This window comes from Archocentrus centrarchus, chromosome 6 (genome assembly GCF_007364275.1).
Source record: "Archocentrus centrarchus isolate MPI-CPG fArcCen1 chromosome 6, fArcCen1, whole genome shotgun sequence".
Lineage (NCBI taxonomy): Eukaryota > Metazoa > Chordata > Actinopteri > Cichliformes > Cichlidae > Archocentrus > Archocentrus centrarchus.
Window position 1 is genome coordinate 23,675,469 of NC_044351.1, and position 23,642 is coordinate 23,699,110.

At 42.3% G+C, this 23,642-nt stretch overlaps 1 pseudogene; it reads right to left on the bottom strand.

The window, feature by feature from the left end:
- Nucleotides 1-2,368: 2,368 nt before the first annotated feature.
- Nucleotides 2,369-23,642, bottom strand: part of LOC115781220 (genetic suppressor element 1-like) — a 38,382-nt pseudogene continuing 17,108 nt past the window's right edge.

Here is a 23,642-nt window from a genome sequence, read left to right on the forward strand (position 1 = left end):
TATACACACGTTACACTATCTCACACAGACTCACCATACATATACTCCTGATAGGCTTCAGAAATACCTTCAGTGCCCTGCCACGTCTTCCTCAACCTCATCAGATAGGTTCTCCTGTGAGGCTGGAGTGTCCCGGGTGGCTATGACGAAGTGATGGCCATTGACGTGTCCACACTGAGGGACATGGATGAGATTTGAACTTTTCAGCTGAGAGTTGCTGTCGGCCTCAGGGATACAATTTGAGCGTCCTTAGAAGATGAGAGTGAGGCAAAATAGCAATGCCAGCCATTTTTAATCACATCATAAGAAGGCATTTGACTATTGCACACATTTTGAGACAGTGCACACTATCACCACTAGATGGCAAAGCTCTGTCATTTTATAACTCCAACCTCACCAGGACACCAGTTCATATGTCTTGGATAATGGAAAGAAGAAACTGCTCAATTAAACAACAACAACAAAAAAGATGTATGCTTCTGTGAGCAGACCAGTCTATGATGACCAACACCTGGATAACTATTTGTGCAAAAGTATGAAAATTAGAGTAACACTAACATAAAATATATATCTTATCATCATAAATTGGCACACCACTGATTTTTACTCTTTTTTAATGTAAGAAATGGCTCTTAGAGCTGCACAAAAAAAAAATCATACTTAAAAATAATTAAAAAAAAAAAAAAAAAAATTCAATAAATAGTTCTCAGTTTCAATGAGTGTTTTAGTGCAGCTTCAGTTTCTGCCTATACTCACATGCCAGTAAAAACGCATTAGGCCAGTGGCTCTGCTGGACAGGAGGTTTCTCTTGGAGAACATAGAGACTCTGGGAAAGAGCCAGATGCAAGTACAGACATTTGAGCACAAAGAAATGGTAGGACCTTTTGAACAGCTTTGATCATTTTAAAAGTTTTTATGTTTACCAAACATGGTAAAAACAAATCCATCATGTTATTAGTACCTATCAGTTAGCTAATTTTGTGACCTCCAGCCCTGTTGATTACACTGTTATGGCCTCTGGAAAATCTACATTTTTTGTGTATGCATAGGACTAAACATGCTTGAAAGCTTTCTTGTAATTTCTTTAAGTAGCCTTTAGGAATAATTCTCCAGGTTTCTTGAAGGACATTTAAAGCTCTTCTTTGGATGTTGGCTGCCTTTTGGTCAATTCTCTGTCAAGATGATCTCACGCTGCTTCAATAATACTGAGGTATGGGCTCTGTGGAAGCCAGTCCATGACTCATGGGGTTCCATTGTGTGTCTTTCTATCCAGATATGCTTTTAGTGTATTGACAGTGTGTTTGGGATCATTGTCATGCTGAAAAATGAAGCTGTTGTCAATCAGCATATTACATATTGGATTAAAACCTGATGGTACATTTCTGCGTTCATAATTCCATCATTTTTGTCAAGATCTCCAACAGCACTAGCTGAAATGCAGCCCCCAACCATGACAGAGCCTCCACCGTGTTTTATAGATGGCTGTAAACACTCACTGCTGTACCTCTCTCCTGAGCTCTGCTGTACATATTGATGATTTGAGCCAAAAATGTCAAATTTGGATTCATCACTCCATAAGACCCATTGCCACTGATTTTCAGCCTAGCTCTTGGATAATTTGGCATGCCTCGGCCTTTACTCCCTGTTTCCCTTCCTTAAGAACGGCTTCTTGGAAGCAAAATATAAAGAATGAGGGGTGGGTCAAGACTTTTGCACAGTACTGGATAATGCGATTTTTCCTTTCTTCTTGTGCACTGGTTCCTTACACTGAAGATGAAAAAAAAAGAAAAAGAAAAATCCAAACATTTCCCAGTAGATACTGTGAGACCATCAGATCTGCTTCTGCTGTTTAAAGCCCATACGCTGAAGCAAAAAAAAAAAAATCAGGCAAGGAAATAACTAAAAGGGATTGCATGCTGGCAGCAGCACATTGATATGGGCTATTTTTAAACACAGCAATCACAGTGACTAAGAGTGTGCCTCCTTAAGTGCATGTTTAAAGTCTGTTATTAAAACATGGTAATGCCATCCTTTCAAACATAACCACCAGGTCCACAGGAGATGCTCGCTGTCCAAGAATTACAATGATTAAATCCATTCATAATAATTATGGAGGGCACAATTTGTATGCAAACTTCGAAGACCTCCAAAGGCTTGGGAGTTTTTGTTGCTGCTCTTGTTTTTTTGAGCTATGGAAGGTCAGAAATAATGGCACAGTTTTAATCAGCTACTCTGTGTAGGACCACTAGCTGAGTAAATGCAAACACCGATCTTTGACAAATATTTAACAGAAGTAAAAACTCCCCCAGATATGCAACAATAACAGTGAAGACATTTTACAAATATTTTAATGTAAATTTACATCCGAATTTACAGCAATATACTGTATGTTAATAAATAATTCATTGCAATTATACAGCCCAAATAATAAATTACATAACAACAGATTGAAGCAAATATGCAAGATTTCACAGCAGGTTTGCAAAGGAGACAGAGAAAGTGATGCAGGAAGGTCGGGTGAACTGGGGGGCGATTGCTACGGTGGCTTGTGCTTACAGACAGAAACTTAACTATTGACATTATTTTTTCTGTCTTAAACAAAAAGAGGTCTCATCAGAACACCAGTAAAGGTGTAGTTTATTGTCATTCTGATGTTTAGGTCACACTTAAACAGGAGATAATTATTTCAGGTGTCTTTTTATTGGTTTTGACATGAATTGAAACTGAATCATAGTTTGGCTTTTCTCTTTCCTGAAGACATGTTTAAGTTTGGGCAATTTCTATACCAATTATCTAAGAATGTTTGTAGAATCTGAGTTTCAAAAATGACGCTCTACCATTTATAGGCATCTCGAGGGTTTTTGGGACACAAACTCCTGGATATACCATTGTAAAAATGGGAATGACCATCCACAGTGCACCTCTCAAACAGTTTAACATCACACAACAGCGACTGTCCTAATCTCCTTGATTTTCTAAACATTTTCATTCTGACCAGCAGCAATTTAAACAAAACATATGGCTTCCCACGACAAATGGTTAAACCAGTAAAGGATACAAAACTCTTCATCTATCACAAGTGACATTACCCATTAAAAAATCTGACCTAAAAAAATTCATTGATACTATTTGCTGTTAGATTTTAGATGTTCCCTATGCTCCGTAGAGCCTTTACCAGCAACACGCACAGCTTCATCTGTCAGATATATTACTCAGCGGACAACATTATACCATACAGAGGATGGTCAAGTTTTCCCTCTATATCCATTTCAAGTGCATCCTGTCAAGTTTAAGGCCTGAGGTGTGCTTGATTCCTTGACTCAATGGTTATTCTCTGAGGTCTAACTGGGTGATCATTGCATACCCAGATTTCCTCATTGTTGCCCAGAGAAGCTACAGATATGTGCCCGGTGATACATTTCTTTAGTGTAGACTGACACATTTTAAATTGATATGATAATATGACTGTATGTCCCCTTTTTATGAGCTAAATCGGGGCCATGCAGTCATGTGAAGAAGAAAGCACACCCTCTTTTAATTCTAAGATTTAACAAATCAGGACATAATCACTTTATCTTAAATGATTTTCTTTCATTAAAATGATTTCTATCATTTGCTGTATGTCATCACTTACAGTCTAATTTCTTGACACTATCCCACATGTGGTGGAGACTTAGAATTTATTTTCCCCCATTGCAGTGAGTTTTCTTTTTAGGCTGACAGATCAGTTGCTCCTTGTCCTTCACCTGTTTCATTCTTATTTTTTTTATAGTCTGAGTGTCTTTTTTTCTATATATCAACTTTGATGTCCAAACTTTCGTTTTTGTAAACTTGAGCCACAGTGAGTGTCTCAGGGAAAACAATATTCAGACCTTTTGAGACTGAGCCTTGATTTATTTTTTAACCGTTGTCACTTCCGTGGAAACACAGCCATGCCTTTTTTGGCTTCCTCCTCAGACACTATTTTTCAGTTTCTTCAGTCAGACTTTCTCCTGATTTCTTGCCTTAGCAGTGCAGGGTTTTCTATTATCATCATCACAGGTTTCTCCACTCCACCTTGAGGTAAAGATGTTTACTTATATAGAGAAATGAGGCCATGGCAGAAACCAAAAGCTTGTCCAGATTGCACAAGCTTTTGGTTTGAACTTATTGTGATTCACTAACATATGCATGATGGTAAAACAAAATAGGCCAGTGAGCATGTTTCATGATTCCAATGATAATTTTGCCTGCACATTTGTTTCTTGTGCAGTGTAACAACATTCTACACAAATATTATTAAATGAGGTCCAATGATCCAAACACAGCAGCAAATGCTGGACGTGATCTTAAGCGAGCTGTACATAAACAAACGACAGCAAACCCCTATGAACTGAAGCAACGTTGTAATGCGTTGCATGTTACTGTTCATCTGAGGTCATATTTACCTAAATTTAGAACCTGGTAAGGACCAGATGATTTTTGATTATGTCCTGCTAAGTAAAACCTTAAAAATGAAATAGGGTGTACTTTCTTTTTCACATGGCTGTAATTGACAGACAACTCAAGTTGGAGGAGTGGTTAGCGTTACTCTAGCAATGATACTGCTGTAGCTACACAGTGTTGTTGAAATCCATGGGAAGAATCAGACTGTTTAACCTCTATATAGACACCATGGATTACGGTTACTGTGATACAAATATAGCAGGTAGTAAAGCGTATCCAGGACCAGTCAGGTGACAGAATTGACTGTCCACAAAGGTAACAAGACAACTGTTGGCTCCTTCAAGTGCTTCAAGTGTGGAGATTAGCTTGGCTCCAGCCCATTCTTGTTACTGTTCCTTTGCTGTCAGAGGCTTTGGAGAGTCAGTGTCAGAGGTCACCTTGGCGTGTGCCCGTTCACTTGGCCCCTGCCCCAGTGAATGTTAGGTAGCGTCAAACACCTCCTGAAGTGCTCGAGCTGGGCCTGCAGTCTCTCTCTTTCCTCTCTCACTTTCTGCCTCTGAGTCACCAGCTCCTGATAAATGAAGGATAGACACGACTGTCATTACCAAGACTTTATGCACCAAGCTGCATCACTTGTTAGAAGGATAAAAATAGGAAATGGCAACACTAGCACCAAAAACTGCAAGCACAAACATTTGGAGGATAAAAAAAGTCAGCTATGATCCTTACCCCCATGGTGACAGAGAGCTGCTCTGCAGTCCTGGTCAGATTGTAGTTCTGTGCTTCAAGTCTTTTACACTGACTGTGAAGGACTTGCCTCTCTATACTCCATTCTGTGAAGAGAAAATAGACTGTTTCAGTTAATTATATGCATTTTAACATCTCTTTCATTCCAATTTAAGCACTGCTGAGCTCACAAACACTGATGTCCCCAATGAGCCATTTTCTGTTGATTAGAGGTCTAAAAGATGTCTAAATTGTACATAGCTGTTTATGCTGAAACAGGGTTAAAAGTAGTTAGTTTTTTTGTTAAATTTAGTTAAATTTAGAACTTCAGTGATCACATTCAGTGTCATTTCGAAGCCTGTTGCCTAAAGGTAAAATTCAATTACCCAATGTATTGATTACCCCAATTTGCTCATGACCTTTGCATTGTCATCACAGGGACAGTGCAATGGTGTTCTTCTACAGCAGCAGAAGACCAGCAAAAGCATCTCCTGTCAGCTAACAACAGGAAACTGAGGCTACATTTTCAGAATCTGGCACAAAGCACGGATCCATCCTGCCCTGTATCAACAGATCAGGCTGCTGCTGGTGGTGTAATGATGTGGGGAATATTTTGTTAGCACACTTTTGGCTCATTAGTACCAGCTGTGCATTGTTTAAATGCCACAGCCCACCCGAGTATTGTTGCTGACCATATCCATCTCATAAAGGCCACAGTGTACCCATCTTCTGATGGGTGCAGTGCATAACTTTATCACAATTCTTTTAGAAACAAATATAAATAAGTAACTGCTTCATCATGTCACACACACACACAAAAAAAAAAATCATCTTTGGGGTAATGTATGTGCTACATATATTACACTATCTTCACAATGACTCACCATCCACATACTCCTGGTAGGCCTCAAAAACAGCTTCAATGCCCTGCCATTTTCTTGGTGTGTCTTCCTCCTCCTCCTCTTCTTCCTCTTCCTGACCAGACTCTTCCTCATCCTCATCAGACAGGTTCTCCTGTGGGGCTAGAGTTTCCCGGTTGGATACAGAGGAAGGGAAGTGATGGCCGTTGATGTGTGCACGCTGAGGGACATGGTTGAGATTTGAACTTTTCAGCTGAGAGATGCTGTGGGACAGTGAGTGCTCGGCCTTCACGCCAGGCTCTGGGACACAACTTGAAAGTCCTTAGAAGAAGAGAGTGAGACAAACAAAAAACAGTGTAAGTCCCTGTAGCCATTTTAGTAACATCATAAGAAGAAATTAGACTTCTGTATACATTTTAAGGCAGTGCAAACTGTCACCACTAGGTGGCAAAACCCTGACATTTTAGAACTCACAATTAGGCCATGCACCTATGGGAGTGAGTGGCTAACCTTTGTTCTGCAGTGTGCTGTGTGTGGACTGCAGCACAGCCTGATGGAAGTGCTGAGCAAAGGCCTCAGGGGTGAACCGCTCCCAGGGTCGATTCCGTCCATTCTGCATTTGCCCAGGCTCCTTTTTCTGAGGAGCAGCAGCAGCACCGTTCTGGAGTCCCTGGCGCTTCCTGTTAGACTGAGTCTCCATGAATTCAGGCTTTTCATGATGGGGGGCCAGGGGAGGAGGGAGGCGAGCCACCGTGGAGTCTACAGGGGCTTTTTGTGTGTCATTATGGAGGTGCTTATGTTTGCTAAGATAGGGAGGCGAGGGGCTGAGAGTCTGGGTACAGGTGTCCATTTGGCTGACATGGCACAGGCGCTGAGGAGTCACCTAGAAAATAAGCAGAGGTTTTATTAAAGAGTTCTTTGCTAATTAACTGTGAGTATATGTATACATATGTATTGCATTTGTCTGTGTGTGCCTCACCAGTGGAGGGAGCCGAAGGACTTCTGCACAGTGGTAAAGGATTATATCTGAGTGTGTCTAACGTCACAGTCTTCCTCTGAATGGCCCTCAGCAGCTCTTCTGTTCTTCCTTATCTACAGAGGAAAAAAAAGGACAGAATGAGAACACCCATCACTCATATTTGAAAAAATAAGGACTTAAAAAAACTTGACTCGGGCCAGGAAACTGACAGGGAAATGTCAGTAAATTGATGATCTTAGCCAATGTCCAATACAGAGAGAAAAAATTAATATTTAATCAAGTTCTTACCAGTTTTCCCCCCCCTCAGTCTTCAAATATTTTCTTAAGGCCAGATTAGCGTACATGATTTGGATTTTATGCCCCATTTCATCCAAACTAGATTTTATTGCAGTGCTGGCCTAACAGAAAAGACTTCAGAAAACGAAGAGGAAAACTTGAAGAGAGCGCAAAATGAGCTGCTGATTATACAACAGCGTCCCTGCAAGCAAGTAATAATCATTTAACAACAGAGTTTACGCTGGTACTTGAAAATCCAATTTTCAGATTGTTGTTATCAGATTTATTTAACAGAGGGGTAAAATAAAATAAACGAAGCCAAATGTTTGAAAAGAAAAAAAAAAAAACAAGGAATGAAAAAAATAAAGAGCTCTAGGAATATTTAAACACTGCTTCTTTAATATTAATGTTTAATATTTAATTGTTAATATTTCGACTTTTACTATAAAAACTCAGAGAGCTATGAAAGTTTGTCATTCATTGTCTTCACTGACTAGTTGTTGCAGGTGGTGTGGACACAGTATGTACATGTGGTCATTCTTCACGTTATTTTAAATTTGTAAGATTTTTTTTGCATTACATTTCTTATACACTCAAAAGTCACTTTATTAGGACCATTCTTTCGTTTTGTCTACACCAAATTCTTGTCAGACCAGGTGAAGTTTTTCCAATCGTCTGGCTTTCCAGTTTGATGAGCCTGTGTCAATTCTAGTCTCAGTTTCCTTTTCTTAGCTGACAGGAACTGTGGCCTTCTGCTGTTGTAGATCATAGACTTAAGGTTCGAGGTGTTTTGTGCTCAGAGATGCTCTTCTACATACTTTGGTTGTAATGAATGGTTATTTGAGCTCCCGTTGCCTGAGCTCTCACATCAAAGGGTCATTTTCACCTTTTCTCTTTTTCAGACCATCTCTGTAAACCCTACAGCAGATTAACAGATTCTGAAATACTCCACGTCACGTTCAAAGTCACTTAAATCACCTTTGTTACTCATTCTGATCCTTGGTTCGAACTTGAGCAGGTCATTCTCAATCATGTCTACATGCCTAAATGCACTGCCATGTTGGAGTTGCTGCCATGTGATGGACTGATTAGATATTTGCACTAACAAGCAGTTTAAAACAGGTATACCTAACATAATAACGGCCATGAGTGTATAGATATTTGAAGATATCTATCTAACTATTTAATTTTGTGTATTTTTCCCAATGTATACATCTGCAATTTATATAACTTTACACAATTAATTGCCTTTTAAGAGATTTCAAACATTTTGAAGCAGAGTACCATGTTTTGCCTGGATGTGAATTAAAATGTACTCTTGCTGAGAAGAAAGTAGAAAATCTTACTACAACCTCCAGATTGTTCCTAACTTTATTTTCTTCTCACCCTTCCTACCAGCTCACTAAAACACAAAAACGAGAGAAAGTTAAGCTACATTTTTTTTCCCTCCACGGGGAATCACCAGATCGACCTGAAGAAAGCAGAGTAGCAGTAGGATGTGTTGTGGATACCCAAACAGGTTGTTACCTCTCCTTGCTGTGGGTGACATGCGAGAGGTTGAACATAAGGAGGAAGTCTTTTTTCTTCTCCAGTTCGGGCGTGCAGTCCATCTGCTCGGCAGAGTACGGGGTAGTTAAGGGAGTGTGGGTGTGATGTTGAAGGTGAACAGGCCTTTTTCTTGCCCTGGACAGCCGGAGGAGAGACGCTGCGCTCTTTCATCATCCTCCTCCTCTCCTCTTCTTCTGAGCCAGAAGATCATCGCGATGGGGCAAGCGTAGTAAGACCCACACAACACGCAAGAAAATCCACTTTCTTTGGAGAAAGAAATATCAGTCAAAAAAAAGAAAAACAAAGCCTCACACCTGTGATGAAAGCATATTTGACTGTGTGGTTTTTGCACCTCCGAAGATGTGTCCAGCTTGAGCGGGGGCTGTTTGTCACTCTCCTCAGATGAGCTTTCACCTCCTCCTCATCTCTCATCATATGACTCATCTAGGTCATAGTAATAACCTGGTAAAGGCACAGCAAGAGAGAAATTATCATCCATATTTAAAACAATTGCAGGCCCATGCACCAATTTTAAAGACACAATAAACCATTCCATATAGTCTACTACCTCCCTCCCGTTCATAAATGAACTGCTGACTGTGCTACTTTCTTTCATTCTTCTCACCTCTTCTTTGGCCTCTTTCCGCCTCTTCTCTCCAGGTCGAGTTTGCTGAGCAGCCTGCGGTGCTGGGAGAACCTCGTCGTATACCATCATGCTGTCAGGTACCTGATTGCTGCTGTCGCTCCCTCACCACGGTGGAGAGGCAGCCTGACACGTCCCCCCAGGTCAGTGGAAGGTACCAGAGGTAGATGGAGTGCATAACGATCGCTGGTGGAGGTTACTGATGTGATACCGGTGGTGGAGGGTCTGGATGGCTCTGTCCCTGCCTCACTCTTGTTCCAGCACTCCTGTAACTTGCTCCCTCAGTGAGGGAACCTTTCTGGGCTTTTTGCTATCCTCCTGCCTCCTCTTCCAGCTTCTCCCCCCAGGCCACTGGGGCTCTGCGTCAGTCCTGGAGGTGGCGACTTGGTGGTTTGTAGGGGGGTTTAGTTTTCTGCGGGAGTCTGCAGGTGCGTCAACAAGAGAGCTGGGTTCCACAGTGTAACGGGAGGGGCAGGAGGTTGATGGGGACCTTTTGGGGAGATTAGTGGAGGTGGAGCGCCCGAGGCAGGCAAGCTACATCTTTGCTGCTGGGTTGTGATAGACCGAACCAGTTACTGTTTAGAAAATAAAAAAAAATTTTATCAGTTTCAGGATCTAATAGAGTGCATGACATTTTCAGAAGGATACAAGTTGTTTCAAAAGAAGAAGAAAACAGCTCATTCTCACCGGTGGCCCTCTCTCCTCGGTTCCACCCCTTCCTGGTGACCTGAGGCCCAGCTCCAATGGACGCTCCCTGTCCTGTCACTGTGCTCGCTGTCGTGTTAACCACGCATCCTCGGTGGCTTCTGGATTCACCGTGGTAGCTGAAAGAGCTCCATGGATCCCACCCACAGCCAGCATGATGTTTCCCCAGGTGAGAAGTTTAGCAGGCTGGGCACAGGGTATGGCACAGAGCCCCTGGAGGAGTGAAGGCCAGGGGAGAGGTTTAGGTGCTGAAAAACCTGGGTGTTCTGAGTCCTTGGATTATTCTGGAGAAACTGTGGAGTTGGAAGTACATGCAATATGGACACATCAGAACCTTATTTACTTTAAATGCACAAAGTAAAGGCCTTTATTTGATGCCTTATTTATAATTCCATCAGTTTTGATGAAGTATAACTGGACATATTAGTCCATTTCCCCCTGGAGGAACCACATTTTGTAGGAAGCCTTGTTTTAGGATCTGTTCCCAATGCTCTTTTAAGTTGCAGTATTACCCTGTTTATAGAAACTCAACATTCCATTACGCATTAAAAATAAAAAATAATTAAAGGTTCAACTAGGGTTTCAGGAGACAGTAACCCCCTCATACTTTTAAACAGGCTTTTATTTGAAAAATTTTCAACGTAAACCATAAGCAACAAGAGCCAGCTATGAGTAAAGGATGACAAAGATAAATGAATCAAACACAACAAAGAACAATGAACAGCGTGATTATATTGTTTTATTTAATAAGTAAAAGGAGCAAGTTATGATTACCTGACTAAGTCGTGTGACAGAAGCCAGGACTGATCCACTTTTGTTATTCCCCCTGTGTTTGGAGTCTAGTTTCACTCGTTTGTGTCAATATTCATGGCAGAATGTGTTCACAGAGGTATTAGACCATGAGACAGCAGAGCTGACGTTTTGGTCAAAGAGCAAAAGCTGGTAAAAAGTAAAAATTAAGGGTTTCATCCATTGCCAGTCTGTTGTACTTTTAAACAATTTGCTCCATACTTTGATAGTTTTATGTATTATTCATTTCGGCATTGGTGTTGCACTTGAGACATCAGCAGGTTCACCAAAGTCATTAGAAATTGTCCTTTGGGGCATAAATATTTCTAACAGATCTTATTGCAATCTGGCCAGTAGCTGTCAGGATATGTGGCTTTGGTCCAAAGTGTTGGGAAGACACTTGTTTTCTAACCAACACAAGTGTTTAAAAAATTTAAACTACTGCAGATCAAAACAGTAGTGTTCTTAGTTTCCCCTCTTCTCTCTTTATTTCCACTGAATCTATCAGCCGTACCCAGAAAGATTATTTGGGTATCTTAACCGAAATAAAGCAAAAATCAGTTTCTAAAACTCTGCATTATGCTTGAGCATGCACCTGCAGGTTAGCACACATACATGAACACGTGTGTTTGTGTGTGGGTACCCAGTCTGTTCGGGTCAGCCTTTCTCCTGGCCTGGCCCTGTCCTCCGGTTGTGCCCTCCGAGCATGCAGCTCAGCCAGGTAGTGGCCCTCCGCCGCTCTGACCATCTGCTGCTGTCTCTCCCTCTGCCTCTCCTTCTGTCTATCCAGCTCTCTCTCACGCTCCCTCTCCCTCTCCTCCTCTCGCTCCCTCTCTCTTTCCCGCTCTCGTTCCAGCCCGGCCTCTCGCTCCCTTTCTTTCTCTCGTTCACGCTCTTGCTCCCTCTCTCGCTGGCGGAGCTCATTCTCCATCTGTAGCCTGTGGGGAGGTTGACAAGTATGTGCGCACACACACACACACACACACACACACACACACACACACACACACACACACACACACACACACACACACACGGGGAGAGAAGGTGAGAGATGCAACACCCAACATGAGGCAGATATTAACCACACACTGGTGAACCTCACACAAACATTTATACTAAAAACATACACACAGGCAGTGCAGCAGAAGCGCACACACATGCACACACACAATCCCCATTTACCATGAGGAAAATAATCCATACACAGCATGACTGAGCAAGAGCAGATGAACATTAATAGGTATCCACAGGAAATGACACACACACACACACACACACAAATACGAGAACACATTCACTAGCAATCAATAGCACACAAACAAACTACAAGATATGCAGGAGCCATTACAGAACCAGATGATAAATGCCATCCATTTCAACACAAACATTTCCCCCTGTGCATTATGCCACAGGAAAACAATGCGTATTGTCAAACTGAGAAAGCAGCTCAAAGCGCTGAAAGAAAATGGAGAGACACACAGAGGAGTTTAAAAAAAATAAATAAAATACTTTGTTGTGTGGTGAGATTTTATGTAAGCACTGACTGCATATGCATGTCTATGGGCGTGCAGTGTGTGTGGAAGGCAGGACAGGTGTGTGTGATAAGTGTATAGGAGGGCACTGTGGGTGTGTGCTAAAAATATCTCCACACTCAGCAACTGTGCTACCCTGCAGAGAGATACACGCTCTGCAGACAGTGAAGAAAGAAAGAAAAGAGAAAGAAGAAAGAAAGAAAAAGACAGAAAGAAAGAAAAGAAAGAAAGAAAGACAGAAGAAGAAAGAAAGAAAAAAGAAAAAGAAAGAAAGAAAAGAACGAAAGAAGAAGAAAGAAGAAAGAAAGAAGAAGAAGAAAGAAAGAGAAAGAAAGAAAGAAAGAGACAAGAAAGAAGAAAAGAAAGAAAGAAAGAAAGAAAGAAAGAAAGAAAGAAGAAAGAAAGAAAAAAGAAAGAAAGAAAGAAAGAAAGAAAGAAAGTAGTAAGTGTTACCTCTCAGATAAGGCTGTATGGTTAGGTCTCCAGGGTTAGCGGCCTCCAGGTAGGTGCAAGTGGAGGGCAGGGGTGCAGAGGAGGAAATGCACCCCTGCAGGCACAGAGTAGAATGTGATCGCAGTTGCAGAAAGACAGAGAGACTCCTCCATCCTGTGGCAGAAAAAAAGTAACAAGTCAGAATAAATCTGCGACTGAGGAAATGACAGTTATTGATAATTGAGTGCAATACAGATTAAAGGATACGGCTTTTTTTTTTTGCTTAGCATTTTGACCCTTCTTGACAGGTCAGTGGAAAGCAGGACAGGAAAGCGAGGAGAGAGTAAGGGGAATGGTCTGGGGTGGATTTGAACCCAGGCCCCTGCAGCGAGGTGTCTAGCATTTTGTTATGGGTCAGTAAATAAAAGATGGAGTACGCGCAATGCGGACACCCACTGGTCAGTAAAGTTTTGCTGTAAAGCTTTAAGCTGGTGAATCAGCACGGTATTTTGAAACTAGAGTTGAATATTGCTCTCTCAAGGCTAGACTGCTAACTTGTCAGTCACACAGTAACGCATACCCTTTTTGTTTAGATAATTACAAAATGATCATCAAGTTGTATTCATTAAGGCTTGAAACTAGTGATTAGGTCACAGACTCAACAGAAAAACATTTCGTGAGGTCATGGATTCAGGGAGTCCTGGGCCCATTTTTTCCACTGACTCCAATTAGATTCTCCTTGAACTTGAGGAGCCCCCTGGTGGCTATAAAGAAGAATGCAGATAACTACTACTCACAGGGCAGGTAGTAGGGGTATCTGTAAAACTATAAATGAGCAGCAGCATTTTTGTCAACTAAAATGAAAGTTGTGGGTGGATGCGAGGAGTTTAATGAGTTGCCGTTACCTCGGTAAGGATAGAGGGTGGTTGCAGGTAGGCCGGATGATAGTAAGCGGCAGCGGCTGCTGGGGCAGCGGCAGCAGGGTCAAGGCTCAGGGCAGAGAGCTCAGACGGAGGTCATCTGAGGTGGCGAAGGGCCGGAGTGCTCTCAGGTATTCCTCTGGAACGGCACCTGAGGGAACTACAGGGTGCATCTGCCCCGGCAAACTGCAGAAACATATTCACAGCATAATTTATAAATGTTTCCAAATAAGTTCCGCATGAAGACTTTTAAGAGCCTTACCTTTCTACACAGCTATGCAGTATGTATGTGATGCACTTACCTGATGCTCTGTATCCGGGGTCTTGCATGATGCTGCTGGGTGTGAGACCGAAGGAGTGAGCCAGCAGGTGAGGTGACGAGATGGGCGGAGTCCTCTTATCCTGCTGTGGCTGGGTGTTCTCAGCTCCCACCCGCTCCCTGCTTAGTCCCTGAACGCTCGGCTCCACCTAACAAAGAGACACACACAAAGTGTGAGAGCAGACTTTGCTATGTGTATTGGTGCGATTTTTTTTTTCCAGTGTGTGTCTGTGTGTGCACGTGCTAGATTCAAACACAGTAGTGAAGTTAAGGAAATGACGAGTGAGAAAGAAGATGGAGGTGACTGTAAAAACCTCTGAGCTGCATCCAGAGGCTCAGCAGAGTGGATAAGTGGGTCTGATATGTCGTAACAGGTCAAGATCAAAGTGGAAAGATATTTCCCAATATCTAGCCAACTGCTCTATCCTTCATCGCCCACTCTCTCTCTGAGCTTCTCACTCAGCGGATTTGGCCACCACAATACTGCATTTGATCCTTGATTACTTAAATTCCAGCCTTAAAAATCACCACCGTGACCAAAGAGGACTTTTTCCAAACGTGCATAAAAATACACACTATGAAAACAAGCACCCCAAGACTGTATCCTGGGCTCAGATCTGTCCCGCTTTGTCTGGTATTGTGGCATTGTTCTACTTTCTCTTCAAACCAAGTGGCAGTACTCAGGGGCTGATAAATGAAGCCAATATTGAAGTACATAAAACTGCAATTCCCCAAATGGTCACTTGAGGCTGTCTTCAAATCACAGACAGTATAAGAGATGGATGTTGCTGCTGTGATTGTCACCCACTGGTTTCTAAAGTCCCGTTTTGAAGCCTCCGCCGTTACCAGGGCGGGCCTGACTGTAAAATGGCACACTGTCTGGTTAATGACTTGTGACCAGGGTTATAATAGTTTTGGATTTTACATTATAGTTTAGTTTTAGTTAGTTTTTACTTTTATTTCTCTAATTCAGTTAGTTTTAATTAGTTTTCAGAGTGGTTTTGCTCGTTTTTATTAGTTTTTATTTTGGTTTCATGCTTAGTTTTAGTTAGTTCAGTTAGTTTCAGTAATAGTTTTAGTATTTTCATACCTGATCAGGTGCAAGATTCTAGGCGCAAAAGTGACTATTGTGTTAATGAAAACTTGACAAAATATACAGTTTAAAGAAATATAGTCAACAACCGACTGTTCACAAGACATGCTAAATTGTGTAATATTAAGGACACACATGAACATCAACAGGGAGAAGAAACAAAGAAAAACATGAACTCCCAAACTCAATAAATTCTACAATAAACTCCACAATAAACTTCAGCATCAGTGCAGCAGATTAATAACGCCTACATGTGGTGTTAAACAAAAACAAACTCTTTGAAGGAGTCAAAGGTCAAATCCATCTGCATCCTGATGTTCTCACCGCCTGAAGCTGCTTCTGTTTTGGAGCTAGCTTGGTAGATGCTCGCTAATAAACCTGCAGGGTCTTTGCGGCCTCTGTACACAAGCTACAGAAGTTGCCGACCTCATGTCCGCATTTATGCTTGTGTAGCTGGATTGTGTGTGTTAATTACCTTGTGGTCGTGTGCAGGTGTTTGTACTCAAAGAACCTCCATACGGGACTCTGCCGCTTTCTCGGCAGGACCGCAGCTATTACTTTGCGGACCAGCGCGGCGAGCGCACGCACATGCGCACTCACACAGTTGTCCTGTGGCGCTCCCAGCTTAAACTCGGAGAGCGGAAACAATGATTTCATATCAATCCACAAGGCTTAAAAACCCCCCCAAAAAACAAGTAAATGAAAGTCAGTTTATCGATAATTTCAGTTAGTTTTAGTTAGTTTTGTAAACTCACAATTCAGTTTTAATTAGTTATCGTTTTTTCCTTTTAATTATAGTTTTTATTTATTTCAGTTAACGACAATGTTTTTTCAATTTCAGTTTTCGTTATTTCGTTCGTTTTCGTTAACTATAATAACCCTGCTTGTGACTGACAACTCGTTACTCAATTGTTCAGTTTCATACCACAGATAACCCTACATTTTGAAGCCCATAAACTCAGCAGCAAAGTGTTTACAGAGATCGAGACAGAAACCTGTTTTCCTATAGGCTTCTGTAGGATCAGAAGTCTCTTTGCAACCAGAGCTATCGCTATCTGGTGGTTTTAACTGTCTATGCTCCAAATAACACTCCCATGTTAAAATGCAGCAGAAACAAACATGTTCACAGCCTGGTATTTAAAAAGCTGTTTCTGGTCTCTATAGCGAATTTCTTTTTAAACAACTCACTTGTTTAAATTGAATTAAGGCTTAACATTATCCATCATTAGAGGTGTGGCTGCTGTAGCTGCTCACTGAATTACTGAACTGCATTTCTAGGTTCTGAATGTTACTTAGCCAACTGCAACATGGACAGGTATCAGTGTCCATGTGTTACACTTATACACTTTGTGAGCGCAGTTTGTGAACATTAGCTGGTAACTTAGCACTCCACCCCTCTCATCCAAATATCACTTATAGCTCCAAAATCCTGAAATTCTGCAAGAATCAAGACTCCAAAACTGGTACTGGCAAACAAATCCATGACTTCACGTTGGCTCCGCCCATATGTTATATACAGTTATGCTCCAAACTGTAAGGCGAATGTCAAAAGAAAATCTTAAATGAGACTCAGAGTCTACAGCAGTGATTTTTATTATCTAACCCTTTGATTGTGTGCTTGCAGTTAGTGATTAATATCAGTTTGATATCTGCTAAAAAAAAATAAATAAAAAAAAGTGCTGTGATATTTTGGTCTGCAACTAAGTGGCGTGGTGGAGCAGCTGACTGACTAACCAACCAAGAGACCAAGAGAACACCAGACACCGCTTGTTTTTTTGGTTTTGTTTTTTTATTCTAAATAAGAAACAGCTGCCTGGAAACTGTTTAGTAAAGTATGTTAATGATAAAAAGATATTTACACTAATGTGTCATATCTTGTTGCTACAGCAACAGACAGCAGTACAGGTCAGGCTGACCACAGGCAAACCACAAACAAATGACCTCTCTCAGCAACACCCAATCTGCTACCTTAGTTTTGTACAACACTTGATTTGTAGTATAATAAGTGTGCTTTGAATATGTTTGAATAGTTTTGTGTATGCCACTCATGGAAAGCAGATTCAAACCAGGGATGAACCATCTCTCCTTTAATATCTCTGAGAATTCCTCACTAGGCTAGAACGAGACAGGGAGGCAACACATGGAGGGTCTGGAGAGCAGCCATCACATTCCTTGACCTCTGACCCTGCAGACAGCCAATGGCATTCATAAATGCAGCAACAAACACACACAGTCTGCTTCCTTTGGTTAAACTGTCCTTTGCTCTGTCTGCACAGTAAGGACGAACACTGAATTTGCTCTCGCGCTCATTCTTACTCTACCTCCCTTCCTTTCTTAACATCCTATTCTCTTTTTTTTTTTTTCTTGCCTCCCTTCCTCCTTCATTCTCTCTGAATGTCTGAATAAGAGCCCCAGGCAGGCTGAGCCACAGAGTGGTTTTTGTGAAGGGGGAGAAAGGCAGCTCTGATCCAGGGGGAAGTGGCTACTGTGGGGGCTAACCCCCTGCATTGTTTGAGGGGCCTGGTTCCTTGCCCCAGCTTAAATTCACTCACACACCCCCAAGGAAACACAGCCACACACACACACACACAGAGGTCCCTCTTCACATCCTAAGCCTTTTGTGGTGAAGGGTCAAGTATACACACACACACACACACACACACACACACTGCAGGAAGCTGAACACAAGAGTGCCAGTCTCTGCAGCCTACACTGTTTTTTTTATACAAACACTTAAATGTTTTGCTGAAAACACTGAATAGCAAAGAAGGGGGGGTGTGAAAGCATGAAAATAAAGAGTAAGACAACACAGTGAAAGGCAAGATGGGGGTAAACGAAGAAAGCGACGCTTGGACGGCTGGATTTTGACAGTTGGATGTTGATAAGCACTGGGACTATTTCTTTAATGGAGGGAGCAGCAGCAGCAGGACAGATAAAGGAGACGGAGAGAGACAGGACCACTCATCTGTACTGAGAGAACACGAGAGAGACGACGAAAGGCTGAGAGAAGAGAGGAGACCAGCGTGATAGAGGAACAAAAGGTACAGATGCACAGAGAGAAACCAGCAGACATTTTGTCTCAGACTCGTCTTGAAACACCCGCAGGTGTGACAGTTTGATAAATGGCATCTTACCTGTCGTCCGTCGGCCCTCCACAGGCCGTTGCTAGTTTAGTGGGGGCAATGGTGACTACTGGAGGTGTGCCGGGGACACTGTGGCCCCTGTTCTGGCCCAGGAGGGGCCCCAAAGAGCCCGCTTAGGGGTAGTAACCGGTTGAGCTGTGGCTGGTGGCCGGGGAAGAGACGGGAGACGATTCACCGCTGAGGGTAGAACCTGAGGAGGGGAGAGACAGAGGGTGAATGACAGCAACAGCATCTGATCAGATTAAAAAGATTTTGCGATCAAATAATCTTCCTGTGGCGTAACCACAGACGGTACACAAAAAGAACTTTTTTTTCTTTTTTGTCAGCGTGATGAAGTAAACAGTGATTCAGTCATTTTTGATGAAAAGCACTTCTGGCAAAATGTGACAGAAATAAAGGAAAGTGTAGAAAGATACCGGAAGGAGAAAGGGTACAAGATGAAAGTGGGTGTGTGACAATTATGTGTGTCTGTACAACGATGAAAACGCACAAAAAATCTGCTATAAGGAGAGCGAAGGAAGCATGTCATAAATGACTGCGTTTAAAAGAGGATGGGGTGTGACACCAAAGGGGAGGTGTGATAAAGGGAGCGTGTGTGAGTTGCCGTAACGTTCATACTGGCATTACTCCATATTTCTGCAAAACACACACACCACACACACACACACCAACACACACAAAGAGACACAACATAAGCAAGAAATAATGAGACTGAGAGAAGGTGGGAACCAATGAGTTATGTAGAGCTGCAGGTAGCGAAAATGAGATAGTGATGGAGAGTCGGGGACACAGAAAGAGAGAGAGGGAGCTTGTTATAATTGGCTGTAATTAGATTCTCATTATTAGGAGATGAATGGAAATGAATGAAGGAAGAGACGGAGAGGGAGAGGTCAGAATAGGTCAGCTCTTATCCAGCACCTTCATTAGGACAGCAATGAGCTGAGTGAGGACACACACACACACACAAACCAAAGAGCTACCAGGCAGGAGAACATTTTACATTAATTCACAAAATACAATCATGGTCTGTGAAATGATCTACTTCCACTGTGTTTAGATACATGGTCCAATTTTCATTCATTAATACCATGTTCAAGTCTTCAAGAAACAGCCTTGGCAAATATGCTTCCCATCCATCCATCCATCCATCCATCCATCCATCCATCCATCCATCCTCTTCTGCTTACTGTCATGTCTGTAGTTGAATATGAAGCTATAGCAGTCAGTCGGTTAGCTTAGCTTAACATAATAATTGGGAAAATAAGGACAACGCTACCCCGCTCTGTCCAGAGGCAACAAATTAAAATCTACATCACCCATAAGATCACCCACTCCTCTTCCCCCTGCTAATCAGTCCATGTGCGTACAAAGATTCCCCATTCTCCACAAAAATGCTGAATATTATATAGTGGAGACAGAAACAAGGAAATTCAACAGGATTTTGTAAAACCTAACAGCAGTAGTAAAGGTGACTGTATGTGACGCACAAAGGTTTGTGTCTGTGTGTGCGTGCCCAGGTGTTCAAAATTACATTAGCTCTCCAGGGCTAGGAGCTGTGTTTGGGTGTTTGCAGGGTGGTTAAACCTATGCTCACCTCTGGGGTCCTCTGCCTGTTTGGCCCAGTTTACGAAGCGCAGCAGCGAATCCAGAGTTTGCAGATTGGGCAACCGCGTTCCCATTGGTTAGTGGACTGAGGGGACTGACTGTAGCCGTGGTGCGACTTGCCGTGGAGATCATTCCTAATGATGGTGATTTATTGGACTCATGGTTCATACCTGCAGAGAGTGGAAAGAAAAGACATAAGGAACTTTATTACTGATCATGTTTGATTAAGTGAAGGCGTGATGCCTGTCAGTTTCGCACTTGGCTAACCTCCTTTCTAGAAAAGATTTTTGAACACAGCTGGCACCTTATTCATTCTGAATGAATGAAACTGAACTGACAAGTGTGTATATGGGTGTGTATGTGTGTCTGGGGATGATAGCAAGTGCATACTTGGGGGTCAGCTCCACTAGAGACAGTGTGGAGGCAGGAGAGCGGTGACCCTAATAGCAAAATCACACACATGAGTGCACACATGTCCGTTTCCTCAAGGGAGCCACCCAACACATCTTAAGACCTCAGGGGCGTCTACACACAAACCACACTGCGTTTTTACACACTTCTGGAGCATGCAAACGTGTACACACACACACACACGTAAGAAAAATACACACCCAGCATCCATCGATCTACTGGACAGTGAACACAGAACAAACACGGGTAGGGTAACCTTTGTCTTCACCCTCTACCCTCTTACTGACCCACTAATGTTAATTACAGCTGGAATTAGCCATCCCCCCCTCCACCCACCCTGCCTGCTACAGCAGTGACCTCATTACCCCACAACACACAATCGCACAAACACCTTTAGAGCACCCACACAGACACATAAACCACAAAAAAGATCAAACAAAGGGCCAAAGCAGTAAACACACTCATGAAAAATTCATATGAGCACAATGAACATCATTATTGAACGTACTGCACGTCACACTGACAATTTTGATAAAGTGGAGGAATAAAGTAAAGTTAGATTTCAGAGCCTGGAAGATTAAAGTATTGGAAATCTCAGATTTACATATTTCAGAACAAAAAAAGATTCAGAGTGTGTAGGAGAGATTGGACAAATCTAAAACTCAGTTAACACTGAATGGTGACAAAAAGAGATGGTTAGAGGTTAGGTAGGTTTCTTGTGGACATGTCTCAAACATAGAAGCAATGATTAGAGAGAAATATTATGAAGTTTTTTGTTTTTTTTTTTTTTTTTTTTTAAAAAAAAAGCAGTTTCAGGTTTTATTACCCTGCCAGCTGACAAAAAGCTAGACAATGTATAATGTATACAACTGACATGCAAGGAGCTTCTGACATGGCACGCTCTTATCTTACAGAACCTGTTTCTATGAAGTCCTTCCTCCTAATTTCTTCATCTCTGTGGTTACGTACATGTATTTACACATCTTAAAGAAAACTGAAATTGAAACTGTGAATCAGATAGACAGAAAGGGAATGAGAGAGATGAAGAGAGCAAAAGCTCAGATCCTGACAGGCTGTGTGTGTGTGTCTACATCTCTGTCCCTGCTGAGCCCAGCAGTCAAGGGAGAGATGATAAGACAGTTTCTATCGACTCCTTCTCTCCCTCCCTCCCTCCCTCTCCACTCTACTCTACTCTTCCACTCTTTCCTCCCCGTCTCGCTCTGTCTTTCGCCACTCTTTCCCGTTTATCTCAGCACACTGGAGCTTATTTAACAAAAGCCAACACACATAATCTCCTCTCTGTCTTGCTTTCTTGCTTCCTTCTTTCTACAATCTTTTCTTACATGCTCTTCCTCTGATATTTATCCATGTTGTTCACAAATACACACACACACACATATGCACACGCTGCCGTGTGCATATGCGCATAATTCAATCATGCAAGCACTCACCCTGCCGCTCACTGTTCTCCTCCCGCTTGTCGTCTTTCTGCTCCTATGCGCGTCTCTTTCACTCTCTCCCTCTCAGCCTTGCAGCTGCTACGTGGTCACGTGACCTCTTTTCTATCCACTTCCCACCTCCTCCACCTCTTTCTCCTCCTCCTCACCATCTACCACCCTTTCTCCATCCCCTCCCTCTCCGTCCTACCTTTTACTCCTCTCTCTCTCACTTTTTATCTTTCCATTTTCTCTCCTTAGACATCACACCCCCCACCCCCCAGACTGTGCTTTCTGTCGTTTTCTTTCCTCTCTTCATTCTTCATCCTTCCTCCTTTTGGCTAGCCCTCATGGGAGGGTGGCGGTGGTGGCTGGGGGGTGGAGGGGGGATGAGTAGAAGGAGGGAGGGTGTAGGGTGATGAAGGGGAGGGTGTGTGTGAGACTTGAGCTCTGTGTGTGTGTGTGTGTGTGTTAGAGGGTAGTGTTAACCCTCCATCCATCACTCTGTCTCTCTGTCAGTCAGTTCTGTCTGCTCTGGGATGCAGGAGGTTATGTGGTGGGGCTTACAGTGACCTTTCACCCTTCACCTCTGACCACTGCTGCTCCTGACAGGAGGGGGCTGACATATGAAACACACAACAGGCCTAAATACAAATTAAGCCTTTTTTTCTTTTTTACTCCTTCTAGAAATCTTGTTTTTTTGTGACGACAGATAGAGTAAACATGACTAAAATGCGCTGTGAGGCTATACTGCTCACTGCATCAAAAACAGCTGGGTGTAATAAGAGGAAGAAGAAGAAAATATTCATTTTGCCTGAGGATGGTGCTACATGAAAGATCATATTATTGTCACCAAACAGTAGGGCTCACCCTGTGTATGCTGTCCATTTCTGGACATTTTAAAATAAGAAGTGCTTGCTAACATGATTATAATTAGTTATGTAATTAGTTAAATTATGTCACAAACAGGCAAACATGCTAATATGCTGATATCACAAGTGAAAAAAAAAAGATAGCATATTAGCTGGAGTCTTTCTGTGTGGAGTTTGCATGTTCTCTCCAGGTACTCTGGCTGCCTCCCACAGCCCAAAGACATGCACGTTAGGTTAATTGGTGATTCGCCCATAGGTGTGAATGTGAGCATGAATGGCCCCCCAATGTTTTTTCCCCCCTAAATTGGTCAGTTATGCTCACCAACTAATGATCATTGTTAAATGGTAGCCTGCTGTGAAATAATATAAATAATATGCAGCCCTTCAATCTGATTGGCTGCCCCTCATAAACAGAAGGTTTGAACAGCAGGTGGGTGGGTCTGCTGTACTCACGGATGACCATATTAGGGATGTCTCATCTCACGACACCATACTGAGACAAAACTTGAAAAAAAACTGTTTGAAATGGAGCGTTTAGGGGAATTATTCGCATATTCTGACTTCACTGTTAGAAACTTTGGCTAAGTTTAATTTGAGAATCTAGCACTGCAACGTATAGCAGGCAGATAGACAATAAAAAGCAGCACAATAGGTGAAATCCCCATTGTTAGTCACTATTCATTCAGCCTGTGTATATGGGCTAAGATGTGAGCTCAGTACAGTCGAAATGATGCTACTGCATTTACTGATAGCACAAAATGTATAATTTTTTTTTTAATAACACCAAGTTGCATCACACAGAATGTAAAATGCATCATTTAAACCAATCCCTTAATGAACTTTAGAGGTAGGCAAATGTACAGTCTGATCTGCCGATGGCTTTGCAATCCATTCAGTTTTCAGAGTTAAACTAACTGACCAGTGA